The sequence below is a fragment of the Monodelphis domestica genome, chromosome 5, assembly GCF_027887165.1.
Source record: "Monodelphis domestica isolate mMonDom1 chromosome 5, mMonDom1.pri, whole genome shotgun sequence".
NCBI classification, from domain to species: Eukaryota; Metazoa; Chordata; class Mammalia; order Didelphimorphia; family Didelphidae; genus Monodelphis; species Monodelphis domestica.
The window spans coordinates 146,575,824-146,591,841 of NC_077231.1; the positions used below are offsets into that span (position 1 = coordinate 146,575,824).

Consider the following 16,018-nt stretch of genomic DNA (forward strand, 5'->3'; position numbering starts at 1 on the left):
CCCAGTGACATGCAGGCATAGAGATGTGCCTATCCATTCCATTTTTTAAAAAGAAATAAATGCTTTTTGGCATTTAGAAATCCAAATCCTTGCTTTGGATTTACTCAATCAAAACAAATAAAAAGGGTTTTGAGAACAATGATAAAATGATAAGAGTTCAAATGTACAAAAAAAATTATTATTTCTATAGAAGTAGGATGGAAATCAATGGTATGGGGTAGTGGGCAGTGCTTGATGAAGTCAAGAAGACCTGGGTTCAAATCCAGATTCCAAAAGGAGTTATAGGATCACAGACAAGTGATTTAACCTCTCTCAATCTCAGAACTACAAGTTGAAAGTGGATTTTAGTCTCCAACAGTAATATAAATTCCTACACTGATGTTTATAAAATGTCTATAAAGGATTTTTTTAACCTGTCAATTGACAAGTATTTATTAAATTCCTTGGATGTGCCAGGACTTTTCAACCACTCACATAGGTAGGTAGCAAGAGCATTATTATCCCAGTTTCACAGCTGAGGAAGCTGCTTTAAAGAACTTGCAGCAGATCACACAATTAATAATTAAGTCCTCAGCACAAGTCTTCTGATCTTCAGTTCAGTGCCTTTTCCACCTCATCAGGCAGCATCTCAATAAGCTGATGTGAAAACTGTGATTTGGTGTGTTGGGTCCTGGGTTTTTGAGAGCCTCATTTACTGGGCAAAGGACACTGGAGCTAGGTTCCAATCCTGGCTTTGCCTCTGGCTGACTGTGTGACCTGGGTCAGGACCCTTAAACTCTCTGGGTTCTAGTTAACTTAGCTATGAAATGGGCAGGGAAATTGGACTCAATCTCACAGGTTCTTTGAAGGTCTAAAATTGAATCATGGCCAAAATATACATTGGGAAGTACTATAGGTCAGAGAATCCAGAGCCAAGAGGGAATAGAGGAGCAGACACTCTGATTTCTTATTGTCATAAAGGATAAAACCAAAGCCCAGAGATGTTCCAAGAGATCTTTCCAAGATCATCCAGAAGTCGACTCAAACTCCAAATCCAGTTCCAAGTCATGGAAATTTTCACCTTCCTCAGCGGTAAAAAAGGGATAATAGCTCCCCGCTACTGGTCATGAGTTGTTGTGAAGACCCAGTAAAATAATGTATTTGAAGCACCATGAAAAGCTTAAAGAGGTAGGATAGGGGCTGGACCTGTGGTTTCCTTGGTAAAGGAAAATCTCTCTGCCAATTTAGACCAGCATTTCTCTGCAATGTATAGCCTTTAGAGAGTTGTCTAGGCCCTAGGGCCCTGAATGATTAAGTGATTTACCCAGGGTTACCTAGCTACTATAAATCTAGGGCAAGACTTGAATCCACGTCTTTCTAGCCCCAAGACAAGAAACAATTTCAGTTTCTACTATGTTACACTGCCTCAGTCATTCTGCAGTCCTGATGACTCTTTGTAATCCATTTGGGGTTTTCTTGGTAAAGATATTGTTGTGGTTTGCCATTGCCTTCTCCAGTCTATTTTACAGATGAGGAAACTGAGGCAAATAGGGTTAAGTAACTCCCAGGATCATACAGCTAGCAAGTATCAGTGTCAGATTTGAACTCAGGAAAAGAAGTCTTCCTGACTCCAGGCCTGACCCTTTGTCCACTGTACCCCCCAGCTACCCATAGTGATCATAGCCTGATGCTTTTTTATTACAGAAAAAGTAAAGGACAGGACCAGGGACAGGGACCGACAGGGGGCTTCGGTTGTTCCCTTCTCACTGCACGCTTCGTGTACCATATAAGGGAATTCCAGGGAGTTTCCATGCTATTTAAAGACACGTAGGGAATATTTAATGCCAGTCCGCGATGTGAGGGCCATCTGATACAGGAGCATCATCCCAGTAAGCTTTTCTGACAGCCAGTGTCACGATGCATCTTTTTTATCGCCCTCTTCCTTACTATACATCACAGCTAGCACACTAAGTTCAGCTGTGATTAATAGGACTCTTTTCCCATTGACTTCATTGGATATAGCCCAGGAAGAAAAATGTGGCTGTTGATAAATCTCATGTGATAAGAGCTGTGTTATGTAAGCAGTTGGGGGCAGGAGTTTCAATGAATATTATTATGACAGTGAGGTAGTTTGCAAAGTCCAATTGAATCGAATAGACCTCTTGTTCAATTGATTTTGCTAGGCCTATGTAGCAAGAATAACAAACAGCGATAATACGGAGACCTCTGCGTACATGATGGAGATTAGGCTGTCTGGCAGCTGATATGTTTTGCAAGCACTTTTTACATGCTACAAATATTTGAAAAGGCTTCTCTTTTGTTATTGTTTTCCCCCTCTTGGAAGAAATAGTAAAGACTTTATAGCTAAAACGAAATTTAGGAATTAAAAGTAATCGAACATCCTATAGCAAACTTGCAAAGATACTGGAAGGTCCAGCTGTCTCTGGATCATTGACAGAGCTGGAAGCAACCTCAAAGGCCATCCTAATCTCCTGCATTTTAGAGAGGAATAAACTGAGGTCTAGATAACTTGTTACCCAAAATTCCACAGGAAATAAATGTCAGAAGATAGGGTTTCTACTCAGATGCTCTTCAATTATTTCAGTGCTTTTTCCACTCCTCTACACTGATTAGTGAACATCACTCTTCTTTTGTGTGGCTCAAAGAAATGTAAAGGACAATCCAATCCTTAGCTTCCAGGAATCCCTTGCTATGGTCAGCGGGGTTGGCTGACTTGGAGTCAGACAGACAACTTAGATTCATTCATAGCCTGCTTCCACCATTGTCTGTGTTACCAAGACCATGTCACTTAACCTGTTTTCTAGATGAGACTAACATCTGTAGTCACTACCTTACAGAGTTCTTATAAGACCCAGAGGAGATCATGGAAGTAAAGTACTTTGTAAAATTTAACATGCTATGTAAATTATTTATTCCCCCAGGGCTTACTAAGTGCCTTTTACATGCCATGTTAGTCGTTAGGTAGATAGATAAAATTCACAAAGTGCCTTCTTGCAAAGAACTCAATTCTTCTCCCTAAGTCACACTTTCCAAAGGAAACTGAGGTCCAAGGAAGTAAAAGATACTCAATAAATACTTTTCAATTAAATTTTAAAGGAACATAATTCAAATTGCCAAGATTAAAAGAAAATAGAATACTTAAACAACCCTATCTGAGCAAAAGAAACTAAATAAGCCATCAATGAATTCCCTAAGAAGGAAGCTCCAGGAGCAGATGGACTCATAAGTGAATTCTACCAAACATTTAAAGAACAATTCATTCCAATATCATATGACCTATTTTGAAAAAGAGATGAGGAGGGAATGCTACCAAATTCTTTTTAGGGTACAAATATGCCCAGTGGATTTGTTTGTTGGCTTTGGGAGAGAGTGGGAGGAGGGTAGGGAAAGAACATGAATCATGTAACTATGGAAAAATATTCTAAATTAATTAATTAAATAAAAATTTTCAAATAAAAAACAAACACAAAAAAGGTAAAAGGGTACAAATATGGTGTTGCTAACTAGACCAAGAAGTGAATTGAAAGGAGTTCTGTTTCAATAAGAGTGACCCTTTCATCGCTAAGGAAGGAACTCCTTTCCCCTCAAACTTTAGGCTAATGAGCTTTGCTTAAAATCATGCCTTTATTATCTGGGGTCACTGTGTTGACCAGGTACAGATGGGAATCTTTGTGAATCAATAGGAAAACAGACCATCTTGTGCGTGGGCAGTTGTTTGTTGCTGGGCAAAGAGACACTGCCTAGCTGGTGGAAAAGGCCATCCTACTTGTTTGATAATCAAAGAATGTAAAAATCTTAATGCAAAATCTGCTTTGATGAAGAGAAGAGGGAGAAAAAGGCTGTAAAACTTAAAATCCTCTGATATGAAATGCTCATGTAGGCAGATCTAACAGAAGGAAGAAACTAAGCCTAAGGGATTTTCAGTCTGAAATCCATGGATTTGTTCCCTTGTTGTTTTCACCTCTTCCCCATAATTCCATGTGATGGAAGCAGTTTGCAGGGGTTAATCTACACATAATGAAGTTTCAAAGAAACCATATACTGTACTCTACTGGCGAGGGTTCTGTTTTTTGTTGGGAGTTTTTTCCCTCTTAGTTCAATCAGGATGGTATAAAAAGAGTGATAAATAAACTGATGCTTATCACTTCATGTGATATGTGTTTCTTTAGCATCTCACCAGCAATAGGGTCCATTGTAAGTGACACTGATACCAAAGAAAGGGATTGTGTACAAACTGGAAGTGCAGGCTAGGGAATCTTTGACAACCACAAGTATACAAACTCCCTGCTCTTCCAAATGATGAGCTCTGGTCTCAGTCATTTTAATCTTTGCCTTCTAAAAATTTTAATGAAAAAGATAATATCCAGCTTATACCAGGGTTTTAATCATGGAAATAAGAATCACTGATAATAAGAATTCATTGCTACACATTTGATAGCCCCTCTGAAGCTCACAAAATCTGGTCTGGTTATAAAAATGTTCCCTACAATTCTTCTTTCTTCAGCCCTCATTCTCATTCCACAAAATAAGGCTCTTGCTTTCTCCTTTTTCATATGATGATAAGATTGATATATGGAAGGGACTTTAGAGATCATTTAGTCCAAATTTCTTCCTCTTCATTTTTGTCAATGAGGAAACTGAGCTCCATAGAAGTTTTTACATTCATAGATTTAGAACTGAAACAGGATCACAACTCTAGAGTTGCAAGGGAGCTTAAAAGTCAAGTCCAACTCTTACATTCTATAATTGAGGAAACAGATTCAGAATGGTAATTTGCCCAGGTTTATAAACTAGTGAGTAGTTGAGGGTCAATTCCATTTCCTCTGACTCAAAGCCCAAATGTGTGTGTTTTCTCCATTATAAGTCACTATTGAAAGTTCAATGACTATTTTATAGCAACATAATATTTCCCATGGATGGGAAATCAGGGACAATTATGGAAAAGAGAGTCCTAGACAAAACTAACCAAATTTAGCCATCTTCAAACTTTGAATTATGGGTTAACAGATTCTTGAACTGCAAAGAATAGAAAGAATGGGGTCAAGACCATGAGATATAGTTTGATTTATAAACTCCAATTAGTAGGATCTTAATGACTTATACTTGGGAGTTTTCAATTCCCATGATTTTTTTCCTTTTATTTCTCAAACTGGAGAAAAATTAATAACCAAAGGGAATAAGGATGCCTCTAAGCATCATGGTGTTCCAAGATTCAGTGAAATTAAACAAGGTCAGTCCATTCAACTTTTGTCCAAACTCTAGATCCATAATACCTCCAAACAATTGCCAGCTATTTTATTCAACATAAAGTACTTATGTAATTGAATTGAGTCTGGTACAAATCCTGCTTTAAAAATCTTTATTAATGCTGTCCTTTTTTCAGCATAATTTAATGATAGACACAATCTTTGTTTTATGTGTTATAATTACAACTAGGGGGGGAAATCTGTCTGTATAGAAGATATGAACCAACAAGTTATGAGGCAGCATAACTAGTGAATGAAACTGTGATTTTGGAGTCAAAAGAGCCAGGGTTTCAGAGATTCCACAAATGATGATCAGCTATCTGACCCTGAGCAATTCATTTACCTTCTCTTGACTTCAGTTTCCCCATCTAGTAAATGGAAACATTATATTTTAATATATACCGACCTCACAATGAGATGTTGTTCATTGATCAAATATGACAGAGGTATAGAACTATGAAAACTTTAAACTGTAATATGTTACCTATTATTTTCTACCACATGAACTGCAACTCTAGATTACTCATTTTCCACCTTCCTTCCTTCCTATATTATAGCTTGAAATAATCAAATAGCTAATAATTTCATCATCATCATTTCATTTTAAAAACAGGATATGCTCTGTATCAATCATAAAATCTTAGAATTTTAGAGTTGAAAGGAACCCTAAAAATCATCTAGTCCAACAACTTCCTTTTTAACATAGGCAAACTTAGGGAAAAGGAGGGAGGCAATATGCCATAATGGATAGAGTGCTAAACTTAGCATCAACAGAACATGATTTATACAGAGAGACAGAGAAAACCAGGTAAGACTGATAGCACAGGGTGGAGGTGCAGGGGGCAGCGCAGTGGGATGGGGTGAGAGAAACAAGGGGAGGAACCTGAGGCCCCGGAGAGGTGAAAGGACTGCCAAGGTCCCCCACACAAGTCAGTAGCTGAGTTGAAGCTGGAATCAGGGTCTGCCAACTCCTGTTAAGGAGTAATCAGGGTTAAATTGGAAAGAAATCTGACAAAGAATGAGTTTGTTGGTGAAGGTATAAAATCTGAATACAAGAATCTGAGCCAGCTCAAGAAGTTCAGATGAGCTGATGAAGTAAAGAGTGTGTTTAATTCTAAAGGACCAAAGATCATAGATAGGACAGAAGTCTTGATCCAAGATTGGAAACAGTAAAGGATTACAGCCTGTACACATCATGAATTCTGTGAACTGATTGTGTGTGACCAGGAAGTGATTTGGATTATCTAAAGCATGTCACCCCATTAAAGACTCTCTGAATGCTATTGCTTTGGTACCTAAAATGTATTCATGGTTTCCCCTATATCAGAATTTTATGGTAGAGGATGAGACAGTTTAACATAACATTCCTTCTGGGGGTGGGAGGCCAAGATGAGGTTATTGATCAGGATGAAATTTTCCCTGAAGAATTAATTTTTTTAATTATGATGGAAAAGTACATGGAAATAGAGAACTCAGGTTTCTAAATGAGATTTTCATGGAATTGATGAATGTTCTTGGTCAGTATAGTGATGATGAAAATGATAATGATAGGGATGATTTTGATGAGAGAGATGAAAAATAGAGATTTAGAGGAGAACTGAAATGATAAAGAAATCCACCCACCTTGGAAACTTCCTTCTGATAAAATTTTTGAAGCCATTTCCTCAATGTTCCATGATAAGGGAATAGCTGGGGAATTAAAAGAGAAGTATAAAGAACTAACAAAGCAGATGCTTTCAGGAACTCTTCCTCCTGAATGTACACCAAATAGAGATGGACCAAATGCTGTCTGTTCAGAGGGAACAAAGCCTACACTCATTTTATACCCCCTTCTGTAAGTACTGTTTTAAATATGACTATTTCTTACATTGAAAGGGCAAAGAATTTTTCAGCTACTCTCCTTGCTGAACAGATCAAGACTTAGCCAGAACACCTAGGAGGTCGTCAAAAGGGAAGACTTCCAAATAACAGCAGTGGATCCAGTACAATAACCATTAATGTGCTAGAGTCAACGGATTCAGACAGTGATAGGGAAGCCAAAACTGAAACAGGTGGAGAGAATAATGATTAAAGGAGGAGGAAAGGAAAGATAAAACTTCCACCTCTTCTTAGGCAAATTGCAGGTGTCAAGTACCAATAAAAATGAAGGCAAATATTGAACCTCCTGAGAGCATGGAATGAAGTGATGCTAAATCCTCAATGTTTAGAATTCTTATTGGTACTTACTATGATAATTTTTGTAGTGTTGCTAGGTTGATTGGGACAGAAACATATAGAGAGGTATATGTGTCTAAAGTAGAGAAATCTAGTATTGTAGCCCCAGTTCCTGCTGAGGATGTTAATATGCCTCCAAGGAAAGAAAAATGGAAACACTGGTTGTGGGCTGCATATTGCAGAAAGATTAAACTGAACAAGGATGACTCTTCTAACCATGTTTACAACTATGTACACTGATCATCCAAGAGAGTCTTATGACAGTTTTTGCTGATGCATGATTGATCAAAACTTATCTGAGAAGTTTTGCCACTGTAGCTCAGAATGCCAAAACCAATTCTTTGGGTGCCATTGTAAAGCGGGATGCAAACCCAAGTAGTTTGTAAAAATGGATCCTGCAAAAACTACAGCATTCAGAAGACCCCAATATCATTTACTGCCTATACCATCTAATGTGGCAGGTTGGGGAATTTTTACCAAAGATGCTATGCAGGAAAAAAAATTCATCTCTGAATACCATAGTGAGATTATTTCTCAGGATGATACAGACAGACAGGGAAAGGTTTATGATAAGTATGTATACAGCTTTCTCTTCAACTTGAATAATGATTTTGTTGTGGATGCAACTGGCAAGGGTAACAAAATCCATTTTACAATCATTCAGTAAATTCCAACTGCTATGCAAAAGTGATGATGGTTAATAGTGATCACAGGGTAGATATTTTTGCTAAGCAAGCCCTCCAGACTGATGAAGAGCTATTTGTTTGTTTTGTTTTGTTTTTACAATAGATATAGTCAGGCTGATACCCTGAAGTATTTGGGCATTGAACTGCAATAATGCAGTGTGGTACATTTTTAACCTTGAATAAAGGATTTTTGAACTTTAAAAGTCATGATTTAAATTCTGCCTTATACACTTACTAGTTGCCTGACTTCAGATAAGGCAGTTAACCTCTTAAAGCCTCAGTTTCCTCATCTATATATAACCTATGTGCCAGAACAAAAATTCTGGATGGATAGTGTTCAAGTTCAGTATTTACCTTCTCACTTATATCTCCCCTGGAAGCATTTTAACTTGGTTCGTGTTTAGGTCGCTGCAAAAAAAAAGGAAGGAAGGAAGGAAGGAAGGAAGGAAGGAAGGAAGGAAGGAAGGAAGGAAGGAAGGAAGGAAGGAAGGAAGGAAGGAAGGAAGGAAGGAAGGAAGGTAGAAAGAAAGAAAGAAAGAAAGAAAGAAAGAAAGAAAGAAAGAAAGAAAGAAAGAAAGAAAGAAAGAAAGAAAGAAAGAGGAGGGAGGGAACTAGGCCTACCCTAGTGTGAATATAGGGCAAACTTTTTTTTCCAACCCACCAAAAATGAAATGGAAAAGTTCCTTGCAACGGATCCCATAGGACTAAGCATTACATTTCTTTCCTCTCCATTGGGCTTCCATCTTCTTCCAGTCCCTATACAGTCCTACAGAATGGTGGTACTATCTTCCCTGAGTCTCACTACCTAGCTCTTGGGATTTCTAAAATCAAATTTTCTTTCTTGATAATATACACCTTCCTAGGGACTTACATACATTTCTAGACATAATAATTCCCTCTTTGGGAGTACCTATGAAAAGGTATCTAATTCACATAACGTAAGGGAAAGACAACTGTTGAGGTTTCCTCCTTCATGTCAAGATGGTTTCCTTGCTACTCCTCCTATCCATTTCTTGCTTGGTACAAAAACTTTGCATGGTCTAACAGTTCCTCCTCTTTTCTTTTGGATACTTGATTCAAAATTCCCCTGCTTATGTAGGAATTTTTCTGTTCATTACTGCTTCTATAATTTCATTCCATTCCATTCCTATTAGCACTGCACTTAACATAAGAACTCTTCACCATCATGTTGCTATTGATGTTGGCTTCCACCCTTTGGTCCACATGGTTCTCTCCATTCCTGGCTCACTAAGGCAGGAAAGTGACCTAATCCACTTCAGACAGATTTTTAACAAGAGCTAAAATAGTTATTTCATAGAATTTTCAAACTGGGAAAGTACCTTAGAAATCGCTACATAAATTTTAATAAATTAGAATATTTTCTTCTCCAAATATTTGAGTAAACATAAGCTTCATAGTCCTGGATATACCACAGACACTCAAAATGTTGATCAATATAATCTAACAACAATAGCATGACATGTTATCTAGAAATTATCAACCCTATAGTTAAACCATTCAATATTAAACAGTTTTCCATTTTCAAATTCCTTGTCCTTCCATCATTTCATGCCTTGCCCAATCTAGATGCTTCTTTTTTTTTAAACCCTTACCTTCCGTCTTGGAGTCAATGCTATGTATTGGCTCCAAGGCAGAAGAGTGGTAAGGGCTAGGCAATGGGGGTCAAGTGACTTGCCCAGGGTCACACAGCTGGGAAGTGTCTGAGGCCAGATTTGAACCTAGGACCTCCCATCTCTAGGTCTGGCTCCCAATCCACTGAGCTACCCAGCTGCCCCCAATGCTGCTTTTTTATATGCTATTATTCTTCTATAGTCTGGCCACTATAGACTTCTTGCTGTGCCATCTCACATCTCTGCTGTATATTTACATAGGCTACCCTCCATGCCTGGAAAGAATTCCTTCCTTCCCTCTGCCTCTTAGAACCCAGAGTTTCCTTCAGACCTCAGATCCAGTGCCCCCCATTGCATATTTCTTTATTTTCCCTGCTGCTAGGACCTCTCCCTCAACCTCTCCCTCAACAAAATTGCACTCTCTTTATTGTGGATGTATTGAGCATGATGCTTCCTTCAGGTCACCTACTTACTCATTAAATTCCAAGGACTTCCTAACACCTCCAAGATCAAATATAGAAATCTTCTTTTGGTCATTCAAAAGCCTTCATAACCCACCTACCACTCCTTTCCCCACACACACACTTTTCCAGTCTTCTTAACATTCAATTCTCTGCCACATGTTCCCTGAACCAGTGATGTTGGCCCCCTGGCTGGCTTTTCCTCCCACAAGCCACTCCGTATTTCCCAATTCCAGGTATTTTCACAGGTTGTCCCCATGCCTGGAATTCTCTCCCTTCCTATTGCCACCTCCTGACTTCCCTGACATCCTTTAGATCCCATCTAAAATCCTGTCTTCTACAAGAAGCCTTTCCCAATCCCCTTTAATTCTAGTGCCTTCCCTCTCTTAATTGTTTCCTATTTTTCCCATATGTAGCTTGTTTATACATATTTGTTTGCATTAATCCATCAACAAGTATTTTTAATCATTTACAATTTAATAGGCACTTCACAAAGAGGTAGGACTTGCTGTGTCAGGCAAGGGGGTATGTGTGTTATATACAGACAGGGACCTAGAGGGGACATTTTTTGTATGTGGCTATTTTAAGGAATGACTTTGGGTAAAAGTAGGTAAGAATAGTTCAAAGTGGAAGTCAGTTTTTTTCCCTCCTCTTTTTAATCTTCTCCTTATTTCTGTTCTAATTTTGAGTCTTTTCTGCATAAAAACTTCTACCTTAAGGCTTAGGATTAAAGCTTTTTGCATGTGTCAACAAAGCAATCCAACTCAAATTCCCAATGAAGTTGTTCAATGGCATTTCCCTTATTTCACACAGAGAAACAAGATAGGGTAAATTACTTGCCCAAGGCCACCCAGCAAGTCACTAAGAGAATGAAAAACAGATAGTTACACAAACACAAACTTATTCCAGCATTGAACATCCTTCAGTACCAATTCTTTCTGAGATATTTTCACAATGCCTATAAAATAAATGTCATATCAAATGACATGGAGTCTCACCTGACAAGAACTTTGAACTCTTTGTCCAGGAAGGGAGAAAACATGGGTTTTTATATTCCTCTTTTGTAGTAATCAAAATCAATTCAATAAATAGGTCAAGTATCGACTAAATGTCAAATTTACAAAGATATAAGAATGGCACAGTCACTCCCAACAAAGCATCCCTTTGGAATGTAGGGATTAAAATTTATGGTTGGACCAAATATAAGAGAATGTGGTTGCCAATTTAAAAATAATTAATACAGTTCAAGCCAAAATGACTCTTTAGCAGCTTTATTTATAAAAAGAGAGGAAAAGTGAAAGTAGAAAAAATGTATAAGAGGGTAGAGTAAGATATCTAGCCTAACATACTAAATATTTGCCCTGGCCCTTGGCTCAAACCAGGGATTGCTAATTAGCCCTCAGCTGGAGGACCCTCAACCTCAGGTGAATACCTATGAGGCCTCCTCCAAGACTGGGAGGCCTCTCAGAAAACTAATCTCTCCAGAAGTCAGGAAAGGAGTCAGCTTTTCACTCACCCAAGCAGTGGCTCCAAAAGGAGAATATCCAAAAGCAGTTTTACCAGAGTCCCTGGTCCTCCATGCTCTAGAATTCAGCCCCAAAACCTCCTGACAGGAAGTTTTGGCCTCTTTTAAAGACCTTTCTTAATGTCACTTCCTGTCCCTTTCTCCACTTTACAGGAACCAATTGCAGTCTTTAAATTTGCTTAGCACTGCCCAGGGAGGAAGTAAGTAGCTTCTGGAGATGTAAACCACTTTAGTCCCTGATTTGTCTACTTCCCATACTTAGTTAAGTATGTGTGTATTTGCTTTTTTGTTGATTAAATTTACAAGTGAGAAGGGGAGAGTTAATCCCATCTTCACAATAGTCTACTGAGGCAGCAGTGGCTCAGTAATTAAGAATACTAGGCCTGAGTCCAGAAGAACTCAGTTCAAATCCAGCCTCAGAAACTCTTTAGCTATGTGACCCTGGATAAATCAGGGAAAGACTTTATGAATCATCTGAAATGGGACACAAACAAAAGGAGTTTTCTGGACTAGGATAATACGAAGAATCTATTTCAGGCATGAGGGATGATGTGTGCAAAGGTATAGAGATGGAGGAGAGCCCAGTGAGAATGAGGACAGAGAATAGTCCAATAAAAGTTGTATTATAAACTACTTTAAAGAAAACATTATGAAATATGTTGGGCAGGTAGGATAGCACCAGATTGTAGAAGGCCTTGAATATTAGGGTCCAAAATCTGAGCATTTTACATTGGGTGATGGGTAGCCCCTAAAGGCTAAATAATAATTATAATAATAATTAACAAAAACAACAATATAGCTAGCACTTATGTAGCTTTTTAAGATTTACAAAGTGCCTTACAAATATTGTCTTATTTGATCCTCATAATAGCCTGGGGAGTTAGGTACTTTTGTTCTCCCCATTGTTCATATCAGGAAACAAAGTCAAACAAAAATTGGATGAATTGTCTAAGTTTACACAACTAATAAGCATATGAGGGTAGGGTTTGACTGCCTGTCTTCTTGATTCCAGGTACAGCTCTCTGCCCACTGGACCCTCAAGGTACTAAATGCCTCCAACAGAAGAATGACATAATTGTAGTGTTTGTACAGAAAAGGAAATAGATTAGAGAAAGGAGGATGAGATTTTTAAAAGAATGTTGGCCAAAGGATGTGAGGACTAACCTAGGATGCAATGGAAGAAGACAAGGCCCAAAGTCAAGCAGTATTTTGAGGTAGAACTTGGTCTTTGATGACATGTGAGGGATCAAGGAGAGGAATGCTTTTAATAGGGCACCAAGCATCAGGGCAGAAATGCAGACGTTACGGGGAGAGGCTAGTTAAGGGGAAAGAGGAATTCAGCTTTGTCCAATGGGCACTCCACTGGAGGGATTTGATAGGAGATGAAAATAATGGCAGAGAGGCTCTGAGGAGAAGCTAGGATGGAGAAAAGAACTGGAGAGGAATCTGCAAGGGAATGATGGCCAAAGGAGAGAGAGAGAAGGTAGCCTACAACAGAATCACTATGTTTAAGGGATGAGGAAAAGGTTAGCAGACAAAGAAGGAGCTGTCAGTATTTATTCAGAGACCAAAAAAGAAGGCACAAGGAAACAGAATCAGCCCACAATGTCCAGAGCTATAGGAAAGTTAAAAAAAAAAACCAACAGATAAATATTGGTGGGCAGAAGGGAGAACCTCACATTTGACTGACTTGGAGCAATAGGATAGAACAAAGGGTTGTCCATGGATATCTGGGATATCTAGGCTCAGGGCTTTGTGGGCAAAGAGAGATCATCAAGGTCAGAACTTGATACTATCCATGTATACTACGGTCTAAGATTATCCTTGGGCCAGGATAACTATATTAGCCGATACCTTATTAAACATGAACTCTGAACCTTTAAAAGAGTCAGTTTCTAATCGATACAGTTCCCATGATTCAAAGAAAGGAAAAATAATTTACATTTTTATGCAAAAACCATATAGTAAGTTAGATAAACATCTTATTGCCTTTAACCAAAGGTCTTTTAAAAATATGTTTTAAATATAAGAATATATAGCATTTTAAAATTAATTTCATTTAAAAATTATTGAGCATATCACTGTGTCATTTAACTGCATCTCAAAGACTTTGTCTCTCTTATTGTGCTTTCATATTGTATAGATAATTATGTTGTTCAGGTATTTTTCTGTTATGTTTGACTTTTTATGGTCCCGTTTGGGGTTTTCTTGGCAAAGACATTGGAGTGGTTTGTAATTTCTTTCTCCAACTCATCTTACAGATAAGGAAACTAAGGCAAATAGATTTAAGGGACTTGCCAAGGGTAGATTTAAACTCAGGAAGATGAGTCTTCCTGACTCCAGGTCCAGCAATCTATCCACTGTGCTGCCTAGCTGCCCCAAACACAAATTATACAATTATTGTTTGTGTGCATGGCTTATTTCTTCTCATTTCTGTAGGCTCCTTGAGGACAGAGAATGTTTTTCCACTGAAGTTCATTTCTTGTAAAGCACCTGATGAAATGACTGGTACATAGAAGTTTGCACTAACTCTAGTTTTGTGTGCCTGTATGTGTTTTTTAAATAATTAGTATAATAAACTTAAATCTATGTTGCAGACTCAAAGAGAACAGCTAAAAACACTTAGACATTGAGTTACCTAGAAGGGAAGTCTGCTCATTTTCAAGGCCCTTTTGGAAAGGCAAGTGGCCCTGGAAGAAGAGAAAGAGGAACTATGAGACTTCAGATATGAAATTAGCTGGAGTTAGCAGCAAAGAGAGCAAATTTCCTAGTTCTTTTGATAATGTTTCTAGCCCCAGCTTTAAGGAGATTATTGGACTATGTGAAGTGCCTGGAGGAAGTAGGAACTTTCTGGGATCAAGTACTGTCTCTAGGTAAAGAGTTTCAAGGTAGGCAGAGTCATAACTTGAAGAAGAAAATCTAGAACTTGTCCTTCATTAGACATAAGAATAGGTAACATTTTAGAGTTGATTTCATTAGAAAAATCATTGCACCAGGATAACACTGTGTCATTTTCACTGTATTATCTTCATGAGGACTATGAGTTAGGTTCCCCGTTTAGGTCTGAAGGAAGGGAAATCCCATTTAGGAAATGGATTTGGAAGCAGCCTCTCCCTTGAACTTGCTACCACTTGTGGAAGAAGTATCCTCTCATCTCTGGGTCACTGAATCATATAAGAAAAAAATGATTTTTTAACCTCTATTTTTTTATTTTATTTTGACCTCTATTATCAATAGTTCTTCAGTGATTCAATTTGGAGACCACTTCATCCTGGAACTTAGTACTCCAAAGGAAGAAACTACCCTCCCATCCTGCTTCAGCAAACTGTCTGAGAGTCAATAACAGGGTTCTCTCCATGAAGAAGAGTGAGTGCAGCTCAGATCTGAAAGCTAAGAATCCTAAGCTTGACATGAGAAAAAAAAGTACATTCCAGGCATGAGGAAGCACACTGAACATGGGGTCATTTGACATCACCAGTAATCATGTTCATTTCTTGACACTGCAATTTGAGGAGGTTTTCTTTTTTTTTTTCAGCTAACTTTCAAATCTGTACTTTGTTTCCTAATTTCTTCCCCGAATTCAAATCCCAATTCTCCTTTTAGACACTACAACCTGTATATCCTATAAGTACCTTAAACATAATACATCCCAAAGTGAACTTAAATGTTCCCCCTTAATTCCTCCCACCTTTGTACTCTCCCAGTTCTATTCAAGGCACTATCAGCTTCAGCCATCCTTAGCTTCTCCCACTCTCTCATGATGCCCATTGATGAATTATTGATTCTTGTGGATTCTACCATAACATTTCTCACTCCTATCTCTTCTCTAGTTCTATTACCACCACTTTTAAACATTCCTTTTCTCTCACATATATATAAAACTAGTCTTCTAATTTGTCTTCCTACTTCCAGCCTTTCTTCTCCAATCTACCCTCCACATAGTTGCTGAAATTAGACTGAGATTTATTTATTTATTCATTTATCCCTTCATTCATTCTTTTGTTTATTTTTCCTTTGCATCCCTAGTGCTTCACCTCAATACCTGGCATTTATCATGAGCTGGACAAATGCTTGATGACAGACTGAAATAATCTTCCAAAAACGTGGGCTTTCTGTTGCCTCTAGGATAAATACAAACTCCTCCATGCAATAATTCTAGCCCCTTATAATAAAGCCCCCACATGCATGCCTTTCCAGATATTTCATATCACTCACCTTCCCTCTCTCTACATTCCAGTCAAACTAGCTGGGCTGT

The 16,018-nt window shown here is 38.2% G+C and overlaps 1 protein-coding gene and 2 pseudogenes across 6 annotated transcripts in view; all 3 read left to right on the forward strand.

Annotated features, from left to right (window-relative positions):
• Positions 1–16,018, forward strand: part of CELF2 (CUGBP Elav-like family member 2) — a 969,858-nt gene that overhangs the window by 445,467 nt on the left and 508,373 nt on the right. The window contains exon 1 of one of the 6 annotated variants that reach the window (XM_056800822.1): positions 12,781–12,805. The exons of the other annotated variants lie outside the window; for them this stretch is intronic. The gene's annotated coding sequence lies outside the window, so the exon portion shown is untranslated. Of the gene's footprint in view, positions 1–12,780; positions 12,806–16,018 lie in introns of those variants that run through there. 6 annotated transcript variants of the gene reach the window in all.
• Positions 5,183–7,700, forward strand: LOC130454274 (histone-lysine N-methyltransferase EZH2-like; annotated as a pseudogene).
• LOC130454762 (histone-lysine N-methyltransferase EZH2-like) lies at positions 7,738–8,298 on the forward strand (annotated as a pseudogene).